General features: G+C 35.3%; 1 long non-coding RNA gene across 1 annotated transcript; it reads left to right on the top strand.

The window, feature by feature from the left end:
• The first annotated feature begins 1,751 nt into the window (after positions 1-1,751).
• On the top strand, positions 1,752-18,386 carry LOC120202008. Its single transcript, XR_005523696.1, has 3 exons — positions 1,752-2,164; positions 10,617-10,627; positions 18,376-18,386. It is a non-coding gene; the product is annotated as an uncharacterized LOC120202008 (long non-coding RNA).
• Positions 18,387-27,352: the final 8,966 nt, after the last annotated feature.

Genomic DNA, 27,352 nt, shown 5'->3' on the forward strand with positions numbered 1-27,352 from the left:
AAGGGTTTAAACTATGATTTTCAAAAGTTAAACTCTTTTACGAAATTGTGAGATTTACTGGACTATGATTTGTACCTATTATGATTTTATTATACTGTTGGAACACACTAGACATCCTATTCGATCTCCTAAAAATGTCATACTTTGAAAGGTTTCTTATGAACTGAGATTCATGGCTTCTACTCGATGAACTTTTAATGGAACCCCAAATTATTCTGCAAGCTGGTATACGTATGATTCAATAAGGAAATTATATGGTTTTCCATTTATCTACATGTCATGTAGCATCATCTGGTAGTTCTGTATTACTAAGCTTTCCAAAGCTCACTCTATTACTCACCTTTTCAGGTTAAAACAATTGTACCAGTGTATCTATCGACTTCAGTAAGGGAGTTCTTCCGGCATGGTTGCAGAGTATGGTACTTGTGATTAGGGGGCATGTAATTGTATTTTGATTTATATACGAGTTTGGAAATCTGTTTTATTTTTAAATAGTGATAAATGATTTTATAAGTTTACATGTTCTGATAAAAAGTTTTAAAATTTCCGCTATTTTTACGGTGGGTCGCTCCGGTGGCCCTAATGTGACTTCCCGAATCGGATCGGGCTACCCGCATCGGTTTGGGGTGTTACATTTAGTGGTATCAGAGCCATGGTTTGATTCAAAATTTTTCAAGATAGACCGGCCGGTCGAATGCCAAAATATGTCTGATCAGTACATATCCCTAGACTGCATTCGTACCTCTCTGAGCCGGAACTCCAGGGCTGAGTCCCTATCTGTATCGAGTAAACCGAAGTTTCTATCCGTTAAGGCTATACTTGTACAAAAAGGAATACCAGTAACATATGTCTAAATGACGCAAAGTACCTCACGAGCCATGTGAAAGTTAATTACCTGAGAAATTTTGAATCGACTCCGGAAATGAAATTTGGCTATGCTACTGCTCTATGAGCCTATTCTCATGACAAAGACTGAATTGATTACTCAAAGAAATTTTCGTTCGGATTCTTTTATTGGAATGAGAGAGAGTTTTGAAAAGAAGGTATACTCAACTTGTTAAGAATTTGTGGAGGATCCGTACTTTTGTAAAAGCTACTTAAAGATATGAAAGAACTGTTGGAAGTTTCATTTATGCAATTATGCGACATGAATGAATTTCGAGGACGAAATTCTTTTAAGGAGGGGAGAATTGTCACACCCCAATTATGGGGTAAATTAATTAAAAAAAATTATGAATGAGGATGATAGAGTAGGTAGAAGTGGACAAATTGTTGGGTGAGATGAGAATAAATTAAGGATAATGCATTGCCACCATTGAATCTATCGTTTTCCAGCTTAGAGGAAATTTTATTTTATTTCCTACTTGTTGATTCACAGCTTAATTAGTTGACAAAAGAAAGAAAATGGCTCCACAACGTTTATTGCTCCTTCTCATCTTCCTCCTCCATATCTCTCTTCTTCTTCCTCCTCCTCCATGTCTCTCTTCTTCTTCATCGAATGCACGTTTCATCGCAGGATGTTCATCTCTGACCGATCTTGTTTCCGACGAATATCCACCTTAAAAAAATCCGTCGTACCTCATATTCAAACCTCTAGTTTCAGCCAAGTAAATGTGTGAACAGACCTATGGGTTCTTACCTACACCACCACGGCCCTTGGGAACTTGTTTTTGATAATTGTTTATGGATACCTTATGTTTTAACCACCTATTGTGATCACTGCACATTCATGGGCCGTGGTAACACCCTGCTGGAAGTTTCCGTTTCAAAGCTAAAGGGGCCAGTCGAGTGGAAAGCCGCGAAGAGTCCAGCGTATTACAAACGTGTGGATTTTGTTCATGGTTTGAAGGTGGATGGTATGTATGCCCTCGCTGTGAAGCAAGCTTGCAAGTTTGCTAAAGAACATGCCTTGAAGAGTGGACCAATAATTCTTGAAATGGACATACACTTGTAGGTATCATGGTCGCTCCATGTTTGATCTTGGAAGTACCTATATAACACGTGATGAGATTAGTGGTGTTAGGCATGAGCGTGATCCAATTGAAAGAATTAGGAAGTTGATATTATCCCATAACCTAGCTTCTGAGAAAGAGTTGAAGGACATCGAGAAGGAAGTGATAAAAGAGGTGGACGATGCAATCACTCGAACAAAGGAAAGTCCAATGTGACTTTCGGTCCTGCAATTGCCGTGGGGGCCAATGAATTATCAATTACTTTCGGTGCTGAAATTGTCGTGGGGTCCAATGCATTTTCAATTGTTGCATTTGCCGTGGAGACCATTCCATTATCATTTTGTTTATTCATTGCAAACACATGGCTATTCAAATCATTATCAATCTCCAATGTCAAATGTGGGGCCAAATTTATTTGATTTCCACCTACAGCTTGGAATTTCGAAGAAGCATATGGTAAGAATTTGGCCTTGTCTCCTAATTTTCATTAGTTTTTGTTTACGGCCCAATAGTGTAAATTATTTTGGTCCAGTCTCTAATTTTAGTGATTAATTATTAAAGTAACCCACAAGTATTCTATTATACAAATTGGGTTTCCAAATGATTATTTAAATGCTAATAAGCTATCTTTATGGCGAGGTAAATTATTTGGATACGAGTTAATAATTTTGATGGCCTGGATCATGAGGAAAATATTGGAAGTTAAATTAAAGATCGAGGGTGTTCAAATGGAATTTAAATGGTCGATCGATATGGCACGGAAAATCGAGGTAATACTTTACTACCTCTTTATGCTTTATGGAACATGTTGATATTGGTAAATGCATGAATAAGATAATATTGGTCACTTTTGTGGAGTTGAATAATTTATTCACTCGATATGAATGTGGTAGAAATTCTATAACTGAATACGGATCGAATGACTAAGATAAGAGATTGATAATTGTTAGAATTAAATTACAAGTTTGTGATTGGTGATAAAGAAATCAGCTCTGGATTTGTAACTTATATTTTATATCATCAAGGGTTAAATGTTAAAGATACTTGGATGAAAAATTTATGAGAATACTCCGATATGGTAAAATTACGAAATTACCCTTATGTTGGAAAATGATAAGAATTGCCACAGGAAGTTGGTTAATAACTCTGAAAAGACATATTGATCCGATATAACTACTGATGTGCATAAGAAATGTTAGTTTTATTTGGAAATTATGAATAACCGGTTTTAATCCTATGAGAGTTTGTGAAGGAATCATTTCAAAATCAAAGAATGTTCGGGAAAGCAATTGATCATAGGATCTCTAAATTATAATTATTTTCGTTAAGAGCTAATATTGAAATTTATCTGGTTAAGAAATTATGAAAATGCCCTTGAGAGATAAAATAGTCTGAATTGACCCTGAATGAGAGAGTACTTTGAGGATTTGTACTTAACTCGATTAAGTACGAATTTAATTGTTAAGATCCTGTCTTTGTACAGAAAAATTTATAATATTCCGTTTGTAAAATCTGAGAAGACACTTGACCCGAAAATATTCGAATAAGGAGTAAATACTTGAAGAGTAATTTATCGGAGGTATTCTGCTGACAGAATTGTTCGAAAGGACTGAAGTAAATGATAGGATTGAATTAAATAATAAGACCGGATGGAAGGAAATGATTGAAATATTCTAGAATTATAAAATGACCAAATTACCCCTGGAATGGAAATGACTCAAGAATGTCACCAAGCTCAGGAATGAATGGATATACTCAAGCTTTGAAATGAATAGAAAAAAATGTTAAGCACCAAAATGACCAAAATGCCCTTATGACCTAGAATAAGTAAATGTCTTGGATTAATTAAGAAATCCAAATAAACATGGATGTTGTGCTACCAGTAAAAGTTGTGGAACGCAACTTAAGTGATTAACCAACGTTAGTACTATATCATTACCTGAATGATATAAGTATCACTTGAATGTTTGTTCATCTTCTCAAATTTGGATCGATGATAATTCTGGAAGTACTTGGCGCAGCTCAACTCTAGAGCGCATACAGTACTAATAAGTGGGTAGTCGTTAGTCAAAACAACACGAATACCAGAATGACTTTATTATATGAATAAATTGAAATGAAATAAAGTACAACGTGTATTTGAAATTCAGAAACGTCTGAATTATTCTGGAAACTTTAAAGTAATCGGGATAGACTTGCTTACCAAACGAACTAAGTAACATCAATGACTAAGGATTAAATAGGTGATTTGATGAGTTTGGAAACACTGTTGAACTTACATGATGGATTGTCATTATGGGTTATGATCCATGGATCAAGTACGTCAGTATTTCCTGATATTGTTGAAACGTGGAAATGAAATAAAGACCGTTGGAAGATTTATTCAGTGATGATTATGGGGACGATCTATGGATCTGCACTATGGTATTAAAGAGTGAATACACTGGAAGGATAATGAATTGACTTGTTGACATGCATCAGTTTGAGAGTTGTGTAACTCGAGTTGTTTGATAATATGATCGATAGTCGAAGATTGTAAATGACTTGAATCTTCGATTCTATATTTCATCTAAAATCACTTTGGTCATATTTGAAAAAAAAACAAGTAACGCAGATGGAAAAGATTCTGAATATCTCATTTGGTTCAATTGGGCTGAAATCCTATGAATTTAAAGTATATTCCTGAATACCCCTGATTGTTTGGGTAATGGAATCACTCGCAGTAAATCTGAATTTAGAATTATTATGTATAAAGGTTCCTGAACGTTTTCCTAAAGCACACGAAAATATGGGATTCTAATGTATCAACATTAAATGTCTGGCTAGATCGGTTAGTAATCAATTCTCCTCAATAGAACCTTGTTCCAGGAATTCGTTCAAATTTCATAAGTTTCATGTTATCCAAAATGATAACTACAATGGCCTCTGGAAATACTTGGATTCTCTAGTGTGTTCCCTACTTATTACTGAACTGTTTTATTGGTTTTAATATGTGGTACACCGAATTCATTGGTTATTGTTTTATGGATGCACCAATTTAATGTGACAATTTATGGAATATGGCTGCTATCTAATTTTTGTTTTGAAATGGTATATGATTACCATGTTTTTGGATTTATGAAATTTATGTCACGGTGCAATTGAATTTTTGGAATTGAATTACGATGGAATAGCTCTGATCAAGCTAACTGGGCCTAATGTGACTCTTGAGGGCCCCAAGATGTTTCATTAGGTCGGCTTTCCTTTGTTGTGTGCTTAGGGTAAGCTATATGGACTTATTGACTTGGGCTTAAGGATACAAGCTTCATAGCCTATCCTTAAGTCGGCTTTCTTTTTGCTATGTGCATAAAGTAAGCTATATGGAAAATAATTTTTGGGAACTACTGATGGTGTACCAGAAAAGGGTTTAAACTATGATTTTCAAAAGTTAAACTCTTTTACGAAATTGTGAGATTTACTGGACTATGATTTGTACCTATTATGATTTTATTATACTGTTGGAACACACTAGACATCCTATTCGATCTCCTAAAAATGTCATACTTTGAAAGGTTTCTTATGAACTGAGATTCATGGCTTCTACTCGATGAACTTTTAATGGAACCCCAAATTATTCTGCAAGCTGGTATACGTATGATTCAATAAGGAAATTATATGGTTTTCCATTTATCTACATGTCATGTAGCATCATCTGGTAGTTCTGTATTACTAAGCTTTCCAAAGCTCACTCTATTACTCACCTTTTCAGGTTAAAACAATTGTACCAGTGTATCTATCGACTTCAGTAAGGGAGTTCTTCCGGCATGGTTGCAGAGTATGGTACTTGTGATTAGGGGGCATGTAATTGTATTTTTATTTATATACGAGTTTGGAAATCTGTTTTATTTTTAAATAGTGATAAATGATTTTATAAGTTTACATGTTCTGATAAAAAGTTTTAAAATTTCCGCTATTTTTACGGTGGGTCGCTCCGGTGGCCCTAATGTGACTTCCCGAATCGGATCGGGCTACCCGCATCGGTTTGGGGTGTTACAGAGTCGTTCGATCTTTATAATTTGTCCATAATCCCTCTAGCAACATCCTTTATGATTAGAATCTCTTAACTTTCCTTTTTGGCTAGAAAAAGGGGGTGTAAATCATATTTGTTCAATAAGAGTGGAAAGAAGCAAAGCTTGTTGAGAAATGAGCTTATTTTCAAGTTTCTAACATCAAGTTGGTGTGTTCCTAATTCATTGCGGTGTTAAGGCTTTCATAAGCATGATGAATTGTTAAGATTTGAGTATTTGAGCATTTTTGGGTTTATTCTTGATTTCATGATTATATGATGTTTTTATGTAAAATCTTTTTTTATGACAATTTATGACCCTAAGTAACTTCCTAAAGCTTTAGCACATTATTAGGAACCAAACTAAGACCTTTGGTATGATTTTGGGTGTTTCCTGAGCTTAAACAATACATTTCGGGTTCAAGTATTGATACTAGATGAATAATATGGATATTGGATGAACTATATGGATATTGGATGAACTGGAATGAAATCTAGGCATTTCTAGTTGGGAGTATCGATACTGAGGGGGATAGTATCGATGATGCCCCTACAATATCGATACTGAGGGTACCTGCTATCGATACTGGGCCAATTTTAAGCAAACAAAAGCCATTTTGGGTACCGATACTCATGAGGATATTGATATTTGACCCTAGAGTATCGATACTGCAAGTAGAGTATCGATAATACCCATTTTCAATGGTTAAATTCGACTCTGTTAAGGTTTTAAGAGTCAAGGATGATTCATAATGGTAAAACTTAGCCCGTGAGAGACATAAATGGTCAAAGGGGCCAAGAAACACTAGTAGGAGTAGGGTACAACTGAAGTAACCATAGTAGGCATAATATGTCCAAGTATCTTCAATCAAGCACATAGCGAGTAATTAAGAATGAAGGATCATTGCAAAGGATGTACCATCAAGCGATATGACATATTAATTAGATTATGAAATAGAGGAACCATGTACTACAAGAATGTTAGCGAATCGTGGGCTTATCGTGGACCCTCCAATTTGAGGGTAAATTGAGGGAAAGTGTGGTAAGAGCAACTAGAGTATTGCAACCAAGTAATGAACCTGAGTCTGGTATTGGGATAATGAATAAGACAAAAATTGAATAGCAGAATCAATAATCATTGTAAAATCTTGAAACATATAGAGATCTCATTAGAGACAAAAAATGAATAAAATGTCATTCAGTGTTAAATGTCTAAAATAGAGCAACTTAACAAACTAACAAATATAACATACTAATAAACCCTTTCATAATGTTCTAGATGAGGGGATGAATGAGATAACAACTAGTAAAGGGGAATAACTTACCTTAGTATACTGAGCTATTTTAGTGTGTGGCAAGGCTATCTCAGTTGCCCAAGTGTGGCATTATTAGTGGTGTGTAGCTAGGCTACCTCAATTGTCCTCGTCAAGTATTATTAGTGTTTTGTGGCCTTGAGCCCTCAGTCATGTATAGTTGGATCAACACAATAAAATAAATATTCTTAAAGATTGGCTTGATGACTGTGTGAGATCGAGTCAATGCTTCAGTTGAACGTGAATTGTGCCGATACTATGTGAAACTAGGTTCCCCTCTATGATTTGCCTGATTGCTATGTAAGACCAGGAGATCATTTAACAACTTAGTGGGAATTTTATTGATGCTTTATGACCCTAGGTTCCCTTAATTAACTAGTGTCTAATGGCTATGTGAGACCAGATACATGTAGTGTGTAATATTTAAATAATGCACAACAATGTCAGTGTTGCATGCATATAATGCTAAACAGTGTCAGGGTCGCATTCAGATAATGCATAGTAGTTGCAATCATTGTTTAGAGATCTATTAAAGGTGTACTCATGGTGACGCGCTCGTTGGGACCGTCGGCACACCCCATGGCCTACAACCTTTGATTAATAGATTATTAAGAATTTGGGAAGATCATGGTAGCTGCGATGGCTTGAAGAATTTTCTTTCCAATTTCCCAAATTTTATCTCTTTCATCCCCGACTCTCAAAATCTTCCACTTTGAATATACAAGTTTAAGGAGAATTTTAGCAAATACAACTTGAGTATTGACAAAGAAGACGCTAGTGAGTGGCCATAATTTTAAAAGTCGTCTCTCTAAATTCTATAATTAGTGATTAAAATATAAAATTGAATGATTCATTTGAAGATAAAATGAAGGAAAAAAAATACTTAAATTAAAAGGAAAAATTGCCGCATGGAACATGACCTACTTAGCAAAAGTAGGTTGACATAAAATGATGTGCATGGATGTCTACTTTTGATTAAGAAAAAGTAGGTTGACATAACACGATTTCTCACATTGGGTTCCTTGAATAGCGACAATACATCAATGACTCACGATCTCAAGAACGATTTGAATCCTAGCCTCCACGAAAAAATCGTCATGGCCTCTACTTAGTTCACTCGATTGAAAATCAATTGAGAGAAAATTCTTTCTCAAAATAATTTTGAGGAATTTAAGAATTTTAGAAGGGTAAACGACCGCTAGACCAACATATCCCTTTTATATGTGACACCCTAGCTATTAGGGTTTTAATATGAATTTAATAAGGAATATAATTACCCTAATTATATTTTTTTAGTTAAATTCAATATTTAAAATGTAATTAAAATTACAATCATATACATACATATATATAAATATATATATATATATATATATATATATATATATATATTATCTACACATTTTATTCATGTACAATAAAATTGTACATATGTAACACATTTTATAAATTGTTCTTTTCAACCATTGAGTCCGACCCTCTGGGTTCCTGTAACGTTAGTAATAATAATTAGAACCATTCTAATATTACAAACAATGAGTGACATCTAGCAATATATATCATTGTTTCCTAAGTTACAGGAAGTCATGATTCGACATAACATGTTCTTGACTAACTCTTTTAATGTATTATATCCCTTTGTTCTTTATATCTAGAATATGTACAAGTCTTGGAATAATCACACTTGTATAGCCCATCTATTATTTCTTAATATCTAGAGCAAACTATAACAAATGAATAATTTATGATATCTCATATCAACTTATTCGAGCATGACCATCATTTCTAGTCTCACTCAATTAAGTGGCCTGTGATATATTTCCTATTATGTAGGAAGGAAAATACTATCTTGATCATTCATACCTCACTACATATATCGTGATATGTTTAATGTCAGTCTTTATAGTGCAACCAGTTACAAAGTACGTTTAACCATATTAAAACATAAAACAATATATGTTGAGATAGTAATAATCTCAAGTCTAAGGATCATACATATAGTTGTCACCATGGCCAATATCGTGACCGTCATATAATAATCCAAGAAATATGCTCATAGCGGGTTAATCCAATACATTGTTCTCTAACAACATATTCATGTTTCAATTCTGACATCTCTATGTCAATGACAACTCATTGTCATCAATCGATAACATATTAGTTTTAAGTGTATTATTATTGTTCATGACCATAATAATTCTTAACTAGGAATCTTTTAATAATAATCATATTATTATATGGACATTATTAACTTTTTGTTTATTTAATGCACATAAATATAAAAAAAAGAAAATAACAGTAATGCCTTTATTTAATAAATATCGTAAAGAAAATATGTTAATACAATCATCTTATGATTGGTCTTTGGGCATACTCTAACAATCTCCACTAGAACTAACCAATCACTCATATATTTAATACCGAGTGATTTAGTGTAACAATCATGCTTCTGTTGTGCCAGAGGCTTCGTCAAGGGATCAACAATGTTTTCATCCATGTGTACTCATATATCCATATCTCCTCGATCTATGATCTCTCAAATGAGATGGAAGCACCTAAGAATATGTTTGGACCGTTGATGAGATATGGATTCCTGTGCTTGTGCAATGGTTCCATTGTTGTAACAACGGATTTCTATAGAATTCAATATGCTAGGAACAACCCCTAATTCAGATATGAACTTCTTGATCCAAACAACCTCTTTTGTTGTTGGTTGTAATATATTCAATCTCTATTATAGAATTATCTACTGTGTCTTACTTTGAAATCTTCTAGCTCATAGCACTTTCATTAAGACAAAACACATAAACCAATTGCAATCGTGAGTCATCCTTGTAAGTTTGGAAGTTGGAGTCAGTATAATCTTTTACACTAAGCTCTTTTTTGACTCTATAAACAAGAAATGTATTATTAGTTCTTCTTAAGTACTTAAGCATATTTTTAACTTTAACCCACTGACATTAACCATGATTTACCTGATACCGACTCATCATGCTTAAAGCATATGATACATCTGGTCAAGTACATACCATGACATACATGATAGAACCAATAGCCGAAGCATATGCGATCTTATTCATTCATTCTCTCTCTTATTGAGTTGAAGGACACATTTTCTTCGAGAGAGATATACCATGTCTCATACACAGAAACCTTTTCTTAGATTCTTCCATGCTAAACCTTTTTAACACGTTATCTATGTATGTACTTGTAGAAAAATTAATTATGATGAGAGAAATCCTCCAGCTTTGCTCTGCCTCAATCTTTCTCAATCACTGCATATTCTTGCCGGTTACAGTCTACAAGGCATAAGCCTTGTAATTTACTCTTTTATTAGGTGAATTAATTCCCAAAGATAATCTTTGAAATTTAATCCTTGTTTGTATTAACAAAGACTATTGATGTTAACGCCAATTCTTTCTTTAGTAGTGGAAAAGTATGTGCTCAGATTATGGTGTCTCGATAAGAATCAAACCCGATCTTGATTTCCCTCAATGGACCTCCACTACGCTTGTTCTTAGGGAATTGAATTTGCTACATGCCGACTCTCCTCCCCATCTATAGATCACAACTTCGATCAAACCAACCTTCACTCTTTGGATTTAAGGTATTGAGATGTTTAAAGAAAAGGTCGATTGTCTCCTCTTGTCTGTCAAAAATTAAGAAAGAATATGAAGATATGAAGCGCTTTTTCAATTTTCATGAGATTGGATTGAATCGTACTCATCTATCGGCTAAGGAAAAGTTTAACCAAGTATGATAGAATTCATACTTGGCGTATGGAAGAGAGAAAAGATGAAAAAGAAAATAATTTTATTGAACTAAAAACCTAAAAGCCAAAATTACTTCTATATTGAATTCTGAACTTGTATACCTCCGAAGCTTCTCCCCTAGTGGGTATTTATAACTTTGAGATAACATAATGAAAATAGAATACTAACTGTTAATTACATTAAAATACTTAATTGATAGTAAACTAAAATTTCTAATAAAAATAATAAAATATAAATAAAATAATAAAATCTAAAGTGTTTGAGTTAATTACATCTTTTAAATCTTAAAGAATAATGGTTTGCCTTGCTTTTCTCCTTTGATCTTGTTGATTAGATTATTTAAATAGCGTTGGCATCTAACTTGGTCTTTCAATCTAAGTTGGCGTAAACTATTCCTAGAAATAGAATAAATTTTCTTTAATTCATTATTTAATTATTTTTTTTCTTCTTCTGAGAAGAGGAGTCCTGCATAGAATCTAACGTAAAAAAACCAAAATAGCAATATAAAAGAGATAACATGGATTAATTAATAATAAAATATTAACCAAATAAAACATTTATTAATACTACTGTATAGTATTATTGATACTGTAAACCCTAGTATCGATACTCCCATCCTAATGGTTAAAAAACGTCTAGTTTTTATTAGTGCAATATCGGTACTCCAAGCCATAGTACATATACTCCCTAGTCTGGGCAGTTTCATTTTGTAGCAGTTAAGTACCCAACGACTCCAAAATATCTCCAATGACTAAAAATAGCTAGAAACTCATTCCAATATATAAATACAAGTTGAGGACACTTGAAGAAGGTTACACAACACCTATCCAAACATTGATTATCAAGATAAAAGTTTTTATTCTTTATTCTTTGTTTTCTCTTGTAAATAATGTGTTATAGTGAGCTTAATTGTGTAAACACCTTCATTTGAGAGATTTCTTGTTTACATTCTTTTTATCTTTTGTAAAAGGGGTTAGGTTCTAGTTTAGCCATTGAAAATTAGGGAGTTGTAAAAGGTTACTCTTGAGCATAGAAAAAAAAATAAAAATTAATGAATTTGTTAGAAATGTTTAATGTGAAGCTAAGGTAATGGATGTAAACTTCATTAAGGAAGTTGAACCACTATAAATCATTGTGCAATTTTTCATATCCTTTCTCTCCATACTCCCAAATTTTTTTATTTGGCCAATTCACCATCTCTTGGTACTTTTTTGGTTGATCGATAGATCATCATATTACCTAACAATTGGTATTAGAACGAGTTACAAATCAACAATCTAACAACCTTGTGAAGATCCGTGGAGCTTTCTATCAATTCTCGATGCAACTGAGAATATGACTTCTACATCCGACGGGTACTACCTTGATGACTCACACTCCATCCATAGGCCTCCCTAGTTTCAAGGGAACAAATTATTTATATTGAAAAATAGGATGATGTTTTTCATCCAAGCCATTGACCTTTCGGTTTGGGATGCTATAGTCGACGATTCTTCCGTTCCTCTAAGGAATCGATCGAAATGGATAAGTGAAGATAGGAAGATTTCCCAACTCAATGCCAAATCCATGCACATATTCTTTTGTGCTCTTAGCTCGAAAAAATACAATAGAGTAGCTTCATGCTCTAATGCTAAGAAGATTTGGGATAAGTTATAGGTGACTCATGAAGTAACAAGCCAAGTGAAGAAGTACAAAATTGACATTCTCACTCTCAACTACGAGAACTTCAAGATGAACCCGATGAAGACATAAATATAATGTTCGATTGATTCAATTCAATCATCAATGAGTTAAAGAATTTTGGGAAGGTTTAGTTGAATAAAGAAATAGGGAGAAAGATGCTTGCCTTATTGCCTATATCTTGGGAAGGCAGAGCAACCACCATCGAAGAAGCCAAGGACTTGGAGTTGTACACCCTTGATTAGCTTGTTGGTTCTCTACTCGCTCATGAGGTGAAACTCAAAAAGAACAAGGAAAAAAAAGAAGATAAGAACAAGAACAAGAAAAAGAAGGAGGCGAGATTCACTTTCAAATCCACCAATGAGAGTAATCAAGACTCAAGTGAAGAGGTGGATAAATTTGAAGAGATGGCCAAGTTCTTTGAAAGATTCACAAGATTCATATCTTCCAAAGGAAAGTAAGTGAAGCATGAATTGAGTAAGAGGAAAGGTCCCCCGGTGTGCTTTGAGTTCTAAAGAATAGGGCATGTCAAATATGAATGTCTTCTCTTAATAAAGTAGGGATCAAGTAAAAAGAAGGCATTTTTGGTGGCTTGGAGTGATGAATAAGACTCCAATAATGAAGATGAAGTTGCCAACCTTTGTCTTATAGTCATCGAAGAAGATTCAAGGTAACTTCTAACTCTTGAGATTTGAATTCTTATTCATTTAAAGAGTTACAAGATGTCTATGATGATTTGTATTTGGAATTTGAGACCATGAATTCCAAATATAAGTAATTAATTTCAAAATTTAAAGTTTAAATGATTTTATTTTGAAAGCAAAAATGGATTTTGAAAACCAAAATGAAATTTTGAAAAATGCAAATCCACTAATTTGTTGTTTCTTTTTCTAGGCTCAAGATTAACCTTTTAGAACTCTCAAGTTTTTAATGACTAAAATAGAACCAAACCCTTTTTACAAAAAGGATTAAAAGAATATAAACAAGAAGCCTCTAAAAGGAAGGTGTTTGCACAACTAAGCTCAATAAAATACACTATTTACAAGAGAAAACAAAGAATAAAGAATGAAATCTTTTCTCTTGATGATCAATGCTTAGATAGGTGTTGTGTAACCTTCTTCAAGTGTCTTCAACTTGTTTTTATATGTTGGAATTAGTCTCAAGTCGGGATGCTTTAGAGTCGTTGCTGCAAAATAAAATTTCACAGACTAGGGAATATTGGTATTTGAGCCTGGAGTATCGATATTGCATTAATAAAAACTAGCTATTTTTCTACTGTTGGACTGGGAGTATCAAGACTAGGGTTTACGGTATCGATACTACTACACAGTAGTATTGATACTCCTTAGAGTATCTATACCAATTTTGCAAACTAGAATCTGAACACATTTAAAACCAATAGGCAATATTGGTACTCCCATGAGAGTATCAAAACTTCTCTTACCTTGGGTATCGTTACTACGAGAATAATATCAATATTGTTCATGTTGTATCAATACTGTAAGAACAATATTTGTATTGCTTGCCCAAAAAATTGTTTTGTGTTCAAATTCAAGTTTTATGGACTTTTAATTTTTTTGAAAACTTTGAATAAATACTTGTCTAATACTATTGCTCCCACACACCTACAAAAGACATTTATTTGGATTTTGGTATCCAAATTGCTTTGGATCCTTGAATGTTAGTGCAAAAGTCTCATTTCCCCTTGGGAAACCATACTTGTCTAATTTTAAAAGGTTTTCTATGTTTTGAAGGACAAGTATGTTCCTGATGACCATAGCAATGGAAATGTGAGCATTTTGACATTTTTAAACATGATGAATTGTTTTGTGAAAGTAATTCTTTTTATTTTTTCAAGCTTAAATTTTAAATCAAGATGTATTTTTCTAAATCATTGATTTTGATTTTTAAAAATTAAAAATCTTGTTAAAAATCCTTAGTGTGGAGCTAAGTTAGTGGATTTAAACTTCATTAAGTAAGTTGAACCACTGTGCAATTTTTACTATTCTTTCTTTTCATACTCCCAAATTCTTTTATGTGACAAATTCACCCTCTTTTGGACTTTTTTGGTTGATCGATAAAGCATCATATTTCCTAACAAAAAGACATTTTAATGGATACTCATGGGGTATTGATACTTGACCCTAGGGTATCGTTATTGTAAGTAGAGTATCAATACTACCCATTTTAAATGGTTAAATTTGACTCCGTTGAGGCCTGCAAAAGTCAAGGATCATATGTAATAGTAGAACTTAGCTCGTGAGGGACATAAATGGGTAAAGGGCCCTAAAAAACTTGTAGTAGTGGCATATAACCGAAGTAACCATAGTAGAAGTAATACTTCCAAGTATTTTTAGTCGAGCACATAGCGAGTAACTCAGAATGAAGGATTGTTGTAGAGGATGTACCAGTAAGTCGTATGACAAATTATTTAGATAACGAAATAGCATAATCGTGTACAACGATAATGTCAACGAATCATGGGTATACAATTATCCTTCCATTTCGAGGGTGAATTGAGGGAGTATCGCTACCAAGTAATGAACCCGAGCCAGGTATTGGGCTAGTAAATAATACAAAAAGTTAATAGCTAAATCAGTAGTCATGGTAAAATCATAAACACATAGAGGTCCCCTTAGAGACATAAATGACTAAAGTACCCTTTAGTGTTAAATGTCCAGCATAGAGCAGCTTAACAAACTAACATATATAACATACTAATAAACTCTAGCATGATGTTCTAGATGAGAGGCAGACAAGATAGAATCTAGTAAAGAGGATGACCTTACCTTAGCATGCCAAGTTATGCTCGTGTGTAACAAGGCTACCTTAATTGCCCTAGTGGGACATTGTTAGTGGTGTGTAGCTAGGCTACCTCAGTTTCTATCATCGAGCATTATTAGCTTTTTGTGGTCTTGAGCCCTCAGTCATGTGTAATTGCATCAGTCCAATACAAAATATATCCTTAAAGCTTGGCTTGATGGGTGTATGAGATGAAGCCAATGCTTTAGTTGAGCGGGAATTGTGCAGATGCTATGTGGAATCGGGTTCCCCTTCTATGATCTACCTAGTTGTTATGTAAGGCTAGGTGATCATTCAGTAGCTTAGTGGTAATTTTACTGATGCTTTGTGGCACCATGTTCCCTCAGTTAACTAGTGTCTGATGGCTATGTGAGACCAGATACTAGTTGTGTGTTGCATTCAGATAATACACAACAATGTTAGTGTTGCATTCAGATAATGCACAACAATGTTAGTGTTATATTAAGATAATGCACATCAGGGTCAGTGTTGTATTTAGATAAAGCAAAAAGGTGTCAGTGTAATATTTAGATAATGCACAATAGAGTCAGGGTCGCATTCAGATAATGCATAGCGGTTACAATCATTATGGATAGATACCCTTTAAAGGTTTACTCATAGAGAGGCCCTCTGCAGAGGATTATGGGGAAACATGAGATCCCTACTTTAACGATAAAACAATTAAACCTTAAGTAGGTAACATTTTATTAAGATCATGCGTGTACCTACTACTTATTGATAACTCTCTAAAAGAGTTATCATTTAGAAGTCTTTTTACCTAGGTTGAGCTTGAAAGATAGCATTAGTAGGAGAATTTTATGATAATTTTTACATATTTTTTTATCATTTGCATCATGAGACTAAGTTGGTGGATATTGGTTTAATTTTTATGTTAAAATTGTGTACGTTGATGCTAGGGCATTGATTGAAGCTACAAGTGAAGTTGTATTACGATGATGTGATAGATTACTGAGATGATTTTGCAGTATCCGGTGACTCATAAGGTGATGAATGGAGAACCTTCTTGAATGCATAGCTGGAAGAGGATAACTGTCAAGGGATCTGAAACCACCTGAAATGTGGAGTAAAATCATTCGTTGAGGGTCTATTTCATCAATCTATAAATATAATTGTTTCTCTCACTATTGGATCATCAATTTCTTTATTTCTAATATTTTTTCTCCATACTTTCTCTACGATGGTAACCTAATCCTTTCATCGGGGAGTGCACCAGCAGCTTTGGAACAGTCGTGCAATAATAGTATCCGATTAGGGTTCAACTGTTCTTTTGTGTATTTGACTTGAGACGGGACAAACACTATTGTGAAGTTCGATATTTAATTTTACTATTTTTATTTGGTACTGAACATAATGTGTTCAGTTAAATGCTAAAAGAATGATTTTTTCTTTAAACTATATTCTATTAGTTGCGTTCTTAGTAGATGTTTTATTAGAGATAATTGAATCTTATTGTATATTGATCTTATTTTTTAGAGATAAAATAATTATGATTGCATGTTGTTATTGTCACAACATTGGTGTTTTATGAGACTAAACAATTTCGTATATAGAAATATAAGACTAATGTTATGCTTGTTAACTGGTGATCTATGACTTTAATGAAAGTTAAATTAACTAGATTAAGTGTTAATCACTGCATGAATGATCGCTTGTAAATGTATATGCTAAGGCAAGCAATTATGTGCAAGTATACACAATCGAATCAAGTAATATAGGGTAAGTAAGTTATCCTCTCCTCAGGGATTGGTCTACAATTTTAATCTTCACCACAACTAGTGCTAGTTGTCACAAGCTAATTCCTACTCTCTTGTCAAATTAAACTAATATTAATAAAACAAGAAAATACTATAATGTATGATTTCAGAAAAATTTGGTCAAGAAAAAATAAATGTGCAGACTATTCAAATAAACAAAATAATGACAAGTGTTGATTTACATATAATGTAAACAACCTCACATATTTAGACTTACCACTGAGTACTTATGCTAATCTTTTGTATTGAAAACAATTATCCTAAGTCTAGAATGAATTATTATGACTTGCTTAAGCTGCCCGACAGGATTACTATGTATTCTTAGAAGGTTGTTATGACAATACTACTCAGCGTTAACTACAACTCTTGGTTTGTCAGAGTATTGTTGTAGCAACACCTCTCAGCGTGAACTATAGTCGTTATATATCCTAATCTAGTGTCTACCGCTTTTAGTCGATCGAAACCCGCTCTTTATCTCTAAGGTAGACAAGTTAGAACTTCACCATCCTGGATCCATTCCATTCTTCATATAGATCTATCTTAATTCTCTCGAATCTAAGAATCACTATCTAGAAAAAAGGAGATCTCTCGATACTCTTACATTGCCAAGACATGTTTTACCAAAACCACAGACAATCTCTCGATGCTCTTACAGTGTCAAGGTAAAATATTAAAACAATGAACAAAACAATCATGAGCAAAATCATAATTCATCATTCATAAAACATAAAATAATTGTCTAGGCAAAACAAAGATTAACACCAAGTAAGATAGTCATGGTTCTATCAAAAGTCATCCAAGTAGCATCATTTCATACAACTCCAAACATGTAAAGAATTCAAGAATAAAGGAAGAACGACTCCAAAAATCGGGGGCTCTATCGTGACAATTTTGATCAGCACCGCTCCTGCCTTGGTGATCAGTCTCTCTTAAGACCAGACCACTGCTCTGCTACAGTCTGGCTATGGAGGACACCAAGGAAAGTAGGTTGGTAAATGGTGGTAAAGCACTATAGTTGCTCACTCACACCTTCAGCAAAGCTCTTCTCTATCTTCTTCATTGCCTTTCTCTTTGGCGGCTACGTTTGAATATTTATAGAGAAGAATTTCCTAGGGTTTTTGCATGATTAGAGATTCCTTAAATAACCGTTATTATTCGTCTAGATAAAAAAAGGAAAGATGGCTGGTGGCTGTAAGAATCTTTACGGCTTGCTTACTTGTAAAGAAGGTCATCCAGCTGGATGTGACATAGGCGATTTCATCATATCCGCTTCAGATTTTTGCATATAAACCTTGCCCTGGTGAGATAAATCTACTCATCACGTTCTCCTCTGTTCCATTGGCCCTTGCAAGTTATGTTGTCGCGACTGAAATGTTATTCCTCTGTAAGTTTCCTGCACAGACACAATCCACACAAACCCTTTCTCCTTAGCATCATCAGTTAAACCAAATAAATCTTGCCGAAGCAAAACTTATCCACCACAAGCAAATATAACCTAAATGTGACTAAATGCAACTAAAATGTTGTGCATACTTTGTTTAAACGAGCAATAACTTAAGTGAAAAGACTAGAAATTGAGTCTTTTTATGGAGTTATCACACCCCCAAACTTAAGCTATTGCTTGTCCTCAAGCAATGTACAATAACTAGAAGAAAATTAAAATTGCCATGAAAAAACATTGTTAAGAAAATCATATGGTTTGAGATTTCAGTCCTCAGCAAAAATAACTGCATCAACATGTTCGACAGTCATATCAGTCAAGTCCCTTCCCTAGTCAGGATTCCTTGTTATTGTGTATGCGTGATTATAATTGGTATATGCATTAAGGTAACTAGAAAACTTAAAGTAAGTGATTCTGGATTGTCAAGACATCAAATTATTTGTCAGGCTTAGTTTATACAACTAGTTATTTATCAATTTTTTTTGGAGTCAGCTCATCACACCTACCATCCCACACTCTAGGTGAAAGGGAGCATACCTTCCACCCCCAAGCTAGTCGGGTAGAGTCATCCTGTTACTACTTTTATTTACTCATATGCCTCAACAACTCTTAATTTGTTATGGAGTTTTTCTGTTTATACCCTTGCATAGAGGAGTGTCCCTTTTATTTTTCAAGTTTTAAACACTAGGGAGTTTCACCTTAACCTTAAAATATTTTCAATGTCTCGGCAAGGAGAAAGTTTTTTCCTAAAAATTTTACTCATTACCTTAAGCAGGGACAACTTACAATCGTGTTTGTAAATTTCAAAGAATCAGGCCTAAGGTTGGTTCTATTTTTTAGACAGTCTTAGCAATAATTCTAGGCTAGGCAATCAAATTATGCGTTCATCATTGGGTATCCCTAATCCATTCCAAACAATAAACCTAACATGTTTATGTCATGACAACCAAAATTTTCAACCAAATATCATAAATTGCTTCTTAACAAAGTATGGCAAAATATGGCACAATGCCTCCCCCAAACTTGAGGGATGCATTGTCCTTAATGCATGAGAATTAAAACTACATGAATCTATATGCAAATGTGAAAATTAAAAAATTAAAATGAAAACTTACTATGGTGGTGTGGCTTGATTGGAAGCTCTCGTTCAGCGTCGTTTGGGAGGAGAGGGACTCTCTGATCCCGAGTCTACTGCTACTATCGTCGAGGGTGACAGTTGAACGATATGGCCTGCCGTTCGATTGATGCGCTTCTTGCTGGTTAAGGCTTGTGCTGGAGTTGGTTGCTCGGCAGTAGGAGTCGGTTGTGTATGAACATGTCCTATACTTTGTGCTGCTTTATAGACTGGCGTTGCTTTACTAACAGGGGACTGTATGGGACCTCGCTCGGGTTGTTTTGAGGCTGGGGTGAAATCTTCATCGGAGAATAAGTTGGGTAGGGTCTCTTGAGTCCTTCCGGAGGTGGAGAAGGATGAGGAACTGAGTAACTCTTCTGTGTCACAATGACCTTCCTCTGGTACAGGCGAGACATGGATGGCCAGTGGTGGCACGTCTGTGGGTACTTCTGGTGGGACATTCGATGTCGAGGCATGGAATGTGCTGCCACTAGCAGTGTATTTGAGAATGACGATGGGGAATGGCGGTAGGTTGTCAGTTGTGATCGGGGGTAATTCCTTGAAAAAGGCATTTAGTTGTTCATCCCGTGCCTTGACATACTCAAAGAAGATCTCCATGTGATCTTTAAGGTTCCCTATCTTCTCACGTGTTTCTCGCGTGTACGTAACCACTGCTGCCATTCTGGCCATGGCAACAGATTTTGCTCCCCTCTCTAGACCTTCATGCAATGCGTTGTCATCAAAACTCATCAGCTCGGGTACTTTCTTCTTGGTGATACCCTCCTTGGATTTAATGAAATCCTCAAAGAGCTCCTCAGGGACTTTCTTTTTCTTATATAGAGCAGTTATCAAGTTAGGGAACAATAGATTACCCCGATTTCTTTTGGCGCACTCATGGATTTGTTCGAAGATAAGTTCTCAAACATCAATCTTTCTCCCGTAGATTATCGAGTGTAAGAGCATCAATCTTTTTACGGGCATAGTTGTGTTGTGAGATGTTGGCATAAGCTTACCCTTAAGAAAATGTTTCCACAGTTTTACGACGGAACTCTCTTCCACGTTGGAGCATTCCCTTTGAACTTTACCCATCCGAAGCAAAGATCTTCAAGATCTCAGTTGTATATTTCATGGTCTATCTCAGCCACAAACTTCTTATACTGCTCCTCCACTTTCCCCAACTTAAAGTATCTATTGAGTGTTGAAGGGGAAAATCAAAGGAGCTTCCCTCGGACATACACCGTGTGATTGGATGGGTCTTCGAGATGGGCGTAGAACTCCCTGACCATAGTTGGTGGTACGACTTTGGGGTGGCGAGTAAACTTCTCCCAGTTGTGTTTCCTAATCACGTCCATGATTTTCGGTCCAAATGGCTCTTCATCCTATGATAGAAAGATGAATCTTTCTTCCAAATACACTTGTCATTTTCAAATGATTTTGATGTGTGCTTCGTCTTCGGCTATTTGGAAACGCTGAAAGCTCGGTGTTGGGGCTGGGTTGTTCTTTGATATGTACATGATATTTGTTTGGAGCAGTGAGTTCAGCTACGGCATGGGGGAAATTTTATTGAAAGAAAATAGAAATTTCTTGCTGAAAAGAGAGAGAGTAAGGAACGATGATGAAGATAAAGTTGGGTGATTTTTTCTAGAAAGTAATGGGTTATTTTTTTGGGGTAAATTGGTCAAAACACGAAGGGATAGGATTTTTGCATTGAATGCAATATCCTTTATTGGTCGTAAAGTTGGGAAAAAGATTACTTTCCCTCCTTAATTCTACCGCCCAAATCTCTTACCCTAGGTTTTTCTCTTTTTTCATGCATGAATTATCTCCCCATGATACCACGTGTACGTTGCATGCCTGTAATAAATAAAAAAATATAAAACAAAGCAAAACAGATAATGTGTGCATTAAATAACTTAATTTATTTATGTACAAAATTAAAATTTTCGTTGCCTAGGCAACGAAAATTTGTTCAAGTAAGGCAAACTCTTGTGCATCATGTGCCATTGATGCCGATTTATCTCGCATGACTGGGGCTCATTTGTATTCCTTTAGCCTCTGCCCATTCACCTTGAAAATGGAACCAACATCTTGGTTCTTGATTTCTATTGCCCCATTATTATGAACTTGATGTACGATGAACGATCCGAACCATCGTGACTTTAGTTTGCCTGGGAATAACTTAAGACGTGAACTTTAGAGTAGTACTTGTTGTCCAGAATATTGCCTAGACAATATTTTTCTGTCATGCCATCGTTTTGGTTTCTCTTTGTATAGGCGGGCATTTTCATATGCGTGTGCTTTGAATTCATCCATCTCGTTCAGTTCTAAGAGTCTTGTTTCTCCAATAAGTTGAGCATCCATGTTTAACTTTTTGATGGCCCAGTAGGCTTTACGTTCAAATTCCACATGCAGATGTCATTCTTTTCCGTAGACTAGTTTGAACGGGAACATTCCCAGCGGTGTCTTGAATGTTGTGTGATAAGCCCATAGTGCTTTATCTAGCTTTGGTAACCAGTCTTTTCGACTTGGGTTGACTATCTTCTCTAGGATGTGTTTGATTTCTCGGTTAGACACTTCTGCTTGTCCATTAGTCTAAGGGTAGTATGCCATAGCGATCCTATGTTGCACTCCATATCGTTTCAATGCTTTGGCAATTAATTTGTTATCAAAATGAGTGCCTTCATCACTAATGATAGCTCGAGGTGTTCCAAAACTTGTGAATATAGTTTTGTCCAAAACTTTTAGCACCATCTTGGAATCGTTCTTAGGTATTGCAATGGCTTCAACCCACTTGGATACATATTCCACTACCAAGAGGATGTACAAATCTCTAAAGGATGTGGGAAAAGGTCCCATAAAGTTGATTCCCCATATATCGAAAAGTTCAACCTCCAGAATATTTTACCATGGCATCTCATGTTGTTTTGATATGTACCATGTTCGTTGGCATCTATCACATGACTTATAGACTTTATGTGCATCTTTGAACAAGGTTGGAAAATAGAATCTGGATTAAAGTACTTTCGCCTCTATTCTCATTCCACTAAAATGTCCTCCATATGGTGACGAGTGACATTGAAGTTGAATTTCTTTATGCTCTTCTTCTAGATCGCATCTTCGGATTATTTGGTCTCCACATTGCTTGAATAAAAATGGTTCATCCCAATAATAGTGTCGCACATCATGTCAAAACTTTTTTCGGCCCTGGCTAGATAAGTCAGGAGGAACAATACCACTAACAAGAAAGTTAACTATGTCAACATACCACGACGCAGCCGTGACAAATAATATTTTGTCATCAGGGAAATCCTCTTGAATTTCTATTATGTCTTGACAATCAGATTTATTATCTAATATGGATAAATGGTTTGGCACTTGATTTTCTGTACCATTTTTATCCTTCATCTCTAAATCGAACTCTTGTAGTAATAATATCCATCGAATTAGCCTAGGCTTTGCATCTTTTTATTGATCAAATATTTAATGGCAAAATGATCTGTATGCACAATTACCTTAGTGCCTATTAGATATGGCCTAAACTTATCGAATGCGAATACTACCGCTAAGAGCTCTTTTTCAGTGGTCGTGTAATTTACTTGTGCATCATTAAGGGTATGGTTCGCATAATATATAACATGAAATATCTTACTTTTTCGTTGCCCTAGCACTGCTCCTACAACATAATCACTAGCATCGCACATGAGCTCAAAAGGTTCATTCTAGTCAGGTGGGATAACGATTGGTGCTGCCGAAAGTTTTTTCTTCAAATCTGTAAAGGCATTCAATGAGTCATTAGTAAATTCAAATGGATGATTTTGTTGAAGTAAAAGACACAAGGGTTTAGAGATTTGAGAAAAATCTTTTATGAACCGCCTGTAGAATCTTGCATGTCCAAGCAAACTGCGTACAACTCTCACATTAGTGGGTGGGGTAAGGTTTATGATTACTTCCACCTTGGATTTATCAACTTTAATGCCTCGACATGAAATTTTGTGACCCAACACTATTCTTTCAGTTACCGTAAAATGGCATTTCTCCTAATTTAGTACTATATTGGCTTCTTCACATCGTTTCAATACCTTGGATAAATTGTCGAGGCATCGATTGAAATTGTCACCTGAGACGGAGAAGTCATCCATAAATATTTCTATACATTCTTCCACCATATCTGAAAAGATCACCATCATGCATCCTTGGAAGGTAACTGGAGCGTTACACAACCCAAATGGCATCCGTCTAAATGCATAGGTACCATATGGGCATGTGAAAGTGGTTTTCTCTTGATCATTCGGTGCTTTGGTTACTTGATTATATCCTGAGTATCCATTGATAAAGCAATAAAATGCTTTTCCCGCTAATCTAGCAAGCATTTGGTCGATGAAAGGTAAGGGAAAATAGTATTTCTTTTTCGCTTTATTTACCTTCCTGTAATCCATACATATGCGCCAACTCGTGACTGTTCTAGTAGTTAGGAGCTCGTCATGTTCGTTTTTAACCACGGTCACACCACCATTTTTTGGCACACATTACACCGGGCTGACCCATTAACTATCGGATATAGGATAAATCACTCCCGCATCCAACCATTTTATAATTTCCTTCATGACTACTTTCTTCATGATCGAGTTGAGCCTTTTTTGGGGTTCCACCGAAGTACTATGGATATCTTCTAAATTGATCTTGTGTATGCATATGGTAGGGCTAATTCCCTTCAAGTCTGTCATTGTCCATCTTAGAGCCTTTTTATGCTGTGGTAAAACATTCAACAAACTATTCTCCTGTTCGAAGGTTAGATTGGTAGAGATTATCACTGGTAAAGTTTCATTACTTCCTAGGTATGCATACTTCAAATGTGATGGCAATATTTTAATCTCCAAATTTAGTGCATGTTGTAAAGATGATTCTGGAGAATTAACTTCAAAAACTAAGGTTTCTAATTTTGTACATGATCTATTATGAAGAAGCCTTGATTGTTCATTTGTCTTTCCTTCATATCATACATTGGTGTCATTTTCAGGGAACCTATTGTGTTTTTTGTTCAGATGTCTATTATTAGGGCCATAATTCTTAGAATCGTCTTCTGAAAATAATTCGTCTGGGCTAAAGTTTTCTTGTTCGTGCTTCTCGGTTGTAGGGTCATGGTACAAAGTGTTGTATTCGTCTAGCCTTAGAGATTCTTGTGTCCAAGGATTTCCTTTTCTTATACTTTTCTAATACATTGGCATTCCTCTAAGTCGTCCACATATTTCATGGAGTTGAATACATTGATGGTGATGCTTTGTTCTCCTACTCGCATTATGAACTCCCCCTTCTCATAATCTATTTGGATTCTTCCAGTGGCTAAAAAAGGTCGTCCCAGAATGATAGGTACTTTTTCATCGGCTTTGCAGTCCAAGATGAGGAAATCAATTATAAATACGAATTTGTCCACCTTTACTATGACGTCTTCTATTCTACCCTCAGGCCGCACATAAGATCGATCGACCAGCTATAGGATGACTGTGGTTGGACAAGCGTGATACCCTTCTAGTTTCATAAATATGGACCTTGGTATAAATTTTACAATTGATCCCAAATCAACGAGAGCTCATCCTACAATGTCATTACCAATTGAACACGGTATTATAAAACTGCCAGGGTCTTTTTGTTTTGGTGGGAATTTGCTTACCGTAAAACAGATTTCTGTTGCCGTGGGAACACATTCAACCTTTCTCTTCTTCATAACGATGTCCTTTAGAAACTTGGCATAGGAAGGCATTTACTCGATGGCTTCAAGTAAGGGAACAATGATATACAACTGGTCCAGAACATCAATGAATTTCTTGAACTGGATGTCATCATTATGCTTCTTCAATCGTTAAGGGAATGGTGGTGGAGATCGCACATTATCTTTTATTGGTGTTGAGGAATCTCTGGCCTTGGCCATGAATTTTTCATTATCTGGAAGATGTTTTCTTGAGCCTTCATCCCTTTCCTTCTTTTCAGGCGATTCATCTTGTTCCTCATTTTCAGCTCGATCCTCTGGTTGTGTTATGCCATGGCGAGGACTGTTTAGGTGTTCTCCCCCAAACTTGTCATTTTGGTTGACTTGTGTTCCACTCCTTAGTGTAAGTACGTTGCAATTATCCTTTCCATGATGTTTAGTGATCTTAGTATCACTAGGGAGATTTTCCTTGTGGGCAAGAATGTAATACCGTAGCAATTTGGCCCACTTGATTCTCCAATGCTCTTAGAGATGAACTATGGCTTTGCAAAAGTGTAGCTTGGATTTGTAACAAATTTCCTTGGTTTTTAATTGTTGCAGATTGCTCGTGCATCAAGAACTTTGTTGAGGCCATGAATTCTTTTGTTGAGGCCATAAATTCCTACAATGACAACTCCAAGGAGTTAGTATTGGAATTAGTATTAGAGGAAGAAACTGTACCTTTTTTATTTTGCCAGGGCAACTGATGATGTTGATTCTGAAAATTTTGATGGTTTGCGTTACTTTGTTATGGCATTGATTGTTACCATTCCCTTGATTACACCATGAAAATTTTGGATATCATCTCTAAGCAAGGTTGTACGTGTTTGAATAGGGGTTATTACTGCTCTGGTTATAATTGCCCAAAAAATTGGTTGACTCATGGTTTTCTAGACATTCACTCTCATGATGGTTTTCGTGACAAAATATGCATGCATTATTGGTCACCTTGACTTCTCTTACCTCATTAGGACATTGTAAATTTTTCAACATATTAGTTATGGCAGAAAGCTGAGCAGCTACCGTATCCTTACCCTCTAATTAATATGCTCTAGATGTTTTTCTGTCGGCTCCTAATCTTGTATTTAGGAATTAATAATCATTATTTGCTATCCTGTCAAGAATATCAAAGGCTTCCTCGGGTGATTTCTCAAGTAAGGTGCCATTTGGTGAGGCATCTAACATAATTCGAGTAGGTGCATTAACTCCGTTATAAAACATCACTACTTGAGTCCAGTCATGAAATCCATGGTTGACACATTTACGAAGTAGACTTTTATACCTATCCCAACATTCGTGCATTGATTCATCATCTCATTGGCAAAAACTTGCAATGTCATTACGAAGTTGTGTATTCATATTGAGCGGATTATATCGAAGTAGGAAACTTTTGCATAAATCTGTCCATTACTCCATCGATTCTGAAGGAACTCCACTAAGCCAAGCTCTCGCTCTATCGCGTAGGGAATAAGGGAAAAGTTTTAGTTTAAGAACATCATCATGCACTCCTTGTTGTTGAAACGAGTCGCATACTTCAAGGAAAGCACGAATATGTTATCTAGCATCCTCATTGGGTGAACCACCGAATTGGCCGATAGAATTTAGCATATTAAACATCACTGGTTTAAGCTCAAAATGAGTTGCTTGTATCTCATGTGCCACTATGCCTGGATTGAGGTCATCGAGAATTGGGTTCAAATGATCTCGTATCGCT

Source organism: Hibiscus syriacus, unplaced genomic scaffold (genome assembly GCF_006381635.1).
Source record: "Hibiscus syriacus cultivar Baekdansim isolate YM2019G1 unplaced genomic scaffold, ASM638163v2 tig00008145_pilon, whole genome shotgun sequence".
NCBI lineage: Eukaryota > Viridiplantae > Streptophyta > Magnoliopsida > Malvales > Malvaceae > Hibiscus > Hibiscus syriacus.